At 42.7% G+C, this 3,895-nt stretch overlaps 1 long non-coding RNA gene across 1 annotated transcript; it reads left to right on the forward strand.

Annotated features, from left to right (window-relative positions):
* Positions 1-2,089: 2,089 nt before the first annotated feature.
* On the forward strand, positions 2,090-2,908 carry LOC104834663. The gene is made up of 2 exons (XR_774648.1): positions 2,090-2,145; positions 2,745-2,908. It is a non-coding gene; the product is annotated as an uncharacterized LOC104834663 (long non-coding RNA).
* The last annotated feature ends 987 nt before the right edge of the window (positions 2,909-3,895 follow it).

Genomic DNA, 3,895 nt, shown 5'->3' on the forward strand with positions numbered 1-3,895 from the left:
GAGTGTTGACGGCATGTTGTCCCGTGGGACAATCCCCATTCCGTTCAGCGGAGTCTTCAGTCTAGGACTTTTAAGTGAACAAGTTTGTCCTTCCAAAAAGGGACTAGTCATTCCTAGGACCGAGGCATAGACTTGGAGAGTCGCTTAAGTACGTGATCGGAATGAAAGCCAACTTTCAGTTGACGTTGCTGCTGTTGGTCTTTGCTTTCATTGATTTCTCCACCACTCCCTCGTGGTTGGGAGCTCTGAATTGTAATGTTTTTCAGTCTCTAACACGTTTCCACCCCACCCCCCAAAAAAAGGAGAGGCAGTGTCTAAAAGTTAATTAGTTTCCTCACAAATGCGTGAGTAAATAAAATTTGAGTTATGATGATTAAAACCATAAAAATGACACCAGTCTTGCAGATCTGGACTATTTCTGAACAGGCATTCATCACATGCAGAAGTCGTCAGGGTACGGATCACCTGCGCTTCATGCTCTGACAAGACAAAATGCTGAGGCAGGGATAAGCTCTGAAAGAAGAAGAAAAAAAAAAAAAAAAGAAGGCTACAAGGTCACGGTTTTGTTTTGTTGTTGTTTGTTTTTAGAGAGTGCAATATTGACTGGTGCCAGCCTGCAGAGCTCTTGTGCTGCCTGACCTCTCCTTCTCTTTCATGGCTGTAATTGTTGTTTGGATAATTGTAGAAGAGCAATTAAGTTACTTGCCTCTGTGAATGTGCTGGTAATACCAGGAAGGCAAATGCTTGAACCGGTAGTGAATAACTTGGCGACGAGTAGAATTTCTGAAGGAAGAACAGCAGCAGCAACAGGAAGCAAATAGCAAGTGACCAGAAACTTGCGTGTGTCAAAGGCATCAAAGCTTTCTTGCCGAACGTTGTTTGGCAATATGTTCCAAATGGCTTTTTTCGGTAAACGTAAATTTTCAGGAAGTTCAGGGCTGTGTGTGGCAAAACGTGTCCCTCTGCTTACATGTCCTGCTACGTAAATAGCATGGATCAATGGCAAGTCCAGTGGCAGGGCTGCTGTGCCCTACTCTCGACGTTGCCGTGGTAGTGTTGCGGTATTTAGACCTTCACGGACGGGCCGAGGAACGGAAGGAGAATGCCCGTTTTCTGTAAGGGCTCAGAATGCCGCCCCTTTTCTCTGCCTGCCGCTCCCCTGTGCGTGAGATGAAGCTGTTTTATTTTTCTCCCTTGTTCCTGGTCTAAATATTTCTGGAGCTGTCGCTGCTGTGGGTTTGCAATTGGCGTTACTGCGTTTTTGTAGCGGTCTAGCGATGGGTCGTTTCTGCTGTGGCGAAGCGTCGAGATACGGTTTTCGGTTTAAAGCATCAGAAACTACGTTCACCGAAACCGGTAACTCGCGGCATAGGGGAAACCGATCTGGCGCGTGCAGCTGTGCTCGCAGGGCTGCTCGGTGGCTCCTCATCAAAACGGCAGGCTGTGTGCGTGGACATCCGTAGGGTTGCGCTCTGGGTCCGAGAGCGTTAACATATTTTTGCTGTTGGAAGATGGAATGGAGCGTGTGCCTGTTAAATCTCAGAGCAGTCAAAAGCTAGGAGGGACCCTGAGCAGCGGGTTTGGTGGCACAACTGCGGTTTTAAAAGATCTTGACCGTTTGGAGCAACAGCCTGGAAAAAATCATTCCTTTTTTGCAACGAGGCAGTTCACAAGGACAGATGTGTTGCTGTGCTCTTTAGCAAAACTACTCAACTTGGGATGTGTAGGGTGATGAAGCCTCGGCTATACTAAGGCTTGAGAAAATGTATGTAGGTCTCTATGTCTGTCACCTGCGTGTATCTAGGAAAGTGAGTTCTAGTGAAAGTAAAGTTGCCAATGAGTCAAAAAAGAAAGGAAAAAAAAAAGGCACGGCTGTCTGAAAAATGCAAAAGCTCTAGTGGCCTGTGTCAACAACTGTACCGAAGATGACGCAAAAATACTTTTTCCTCCGCTCAGTTGTACTGTCTTCACAAACCTTCACAAAAAAAAAGGCAGCTTTGGATTCCTACCCAGCTCTGTGCTAATGTTTTTTTTTTCTTCTCTCAGCTGGATGTCAGCTGGCACCGTTTCACAGTGGTTGCCCTTTCTTCTGCCGGGAAAGTACAAAACAGATGGAAAGAATCCATAGTGGTCTGCAAGTACAAGGTACGCCTACGATGTGTGTCTGCATTTTTCCGAAGGTACTTGTAGTATGGACTTTAAAGTTAACATTAAGAATGTGTCAACTCTCCTTCTACATTTTTTTTCTGTGAAGTATTTTAACACAAATAATAAAAATAAGTTCTGTTCTGGAGCATGTTATGCCTATACAAAGTTTACTTCCTTCCGTTTATTATCTCTTCCTGAAAGCATGTAATCTTCTGTTTCTGTGTGCTTACTAGTAAATGATACTGTGAAAATAATTTTGTACTAAAAGAGGGAAGAAACTGTTCGTAAGAGTTCAGCTGTTCAGAAGAAACAGACTTTGTTTTCATGATAAAAGCTTTATGCTTTTACAGTCAATGAGTTTTTTAAAATATTTTATAGTAGTACTCAAAAACGTTACGGAGATAATTAGCATCTGTACTAAAAGCAATCAAGGTCAAAGAAGAGACGTGGACAAAACAGGACAAACGGGCGTCGCATCTGTGTGTTTTCCAGGCTTTCCCAGGAAGCATTAGCAGCCTTGTAACTAGTGACAGTGAGTCCTGAGGTGTTTTTGATGAGTTACTGCTTCAGTAATGTCTTTTTCCCTTAACCTGTAGTGTGTAATTTTGACTTCAGTTGGAAAGAGATTTTCCAAAATGGAAGTCTTTCTCACTCAAAGAAATTTTGTTTTATGAACTTCCCATCAGAGTGGATCTTCAGAGGTGATTGACTTGACAGTAGAAGTCATCAGTAACGAGACTTTTCACTCTCTTTAAAAAAAGAAAAAAAAAAAAAGTCAATTTCCTTCCAAAGACCCAAGCGCAGCCCATCTTCCTAAAGTTGATGGCATCACTGGTCTTTGGTTTCTCAGTTGTAACAGTCGAGATAACATGAAAACGTGTTGCTCTGCATGCTTCGGTACTGCCAAAAGCATTAGGGAATCCGCCAGTCCTTTTTGGTAGTCTGAGGTATTGCAGCACTGGGGATTTTACAAATTGACTTGCATTGTTTAAACTGCAACTGCCAAATAGCTGTAGTATATGATGTTAGGTGTATGTAAGCAGTTAGGTATTTTTCTAAATGTTTAAGAAGAGAGGCAACTGAAGTTATGGGGTTCTTTTTCCTGATGTTTTGACGGAGTGCTCTGAAGTACTTTCTTTCTGTCTGGCTTTCAATGGTGCGTTTCCCTGGCAGTTCAGTAGCACCTCTCTTGGGCAGCTCAGCTGGCCAGGTGTCCCTCCGCGTTCTGTAACACACACAAAAACCCCTAGTCACGTTATAACTGTGTACTTTGGAGAGAGATAATTTAATGGTATGAATTCAGAGCTGTGCAAGTTAAGGTAATGGAAAAGGAAAATCAAATACTTTTACAGTATAAGTATTTTTATTGGACGTATATAAACATGGGCACACCTTTTTAGTGTAAAGTGAATTATTGAGATTTATTCTTTATTTTTCATTTTACTCTTTAAAGTTTTACACTTCACTTTCAGCATTATTGACCAAGCAAGCAAGATCTGCAGCGACAGCAGCGCAAGGGCTGCAGCTGTTGTGGTGGATCCGTAAGCGTAGATTCTGATTGCGTACGACCTCGTCCCGCAGCCTCCCAGGGTTATCTCCCTGCAGCAGTGCTGTAAGGAAGGGAGGAGACATTTTCCAATACCAGCAAGAGTGTTTCCTTTTATGCTAAGAACATGTTCAAAATCGTATCAATTAGCCTAAATGCTGATTTTAAGAGTTCAACTCACTCTAACTTTTAAAAGATGTG

Source organism: Haliaeetus leucocephalus, unplaced genomic scaffold, assembly GCF_000737465.1.
Source record: "Haliaeetus leucocephalus isolate CR32 unplaced genomic scaffold, Haliaeetus_leucocephalus-4.0 Scaffold339, whole genome shotgun sequence".
Lineage (NCBI taxonomy): Eukaryota > Metazoa > Chordata > Aves > Accipitriformes > Accipitridae > Haliaeetus > Haliaeetus leucocephalus.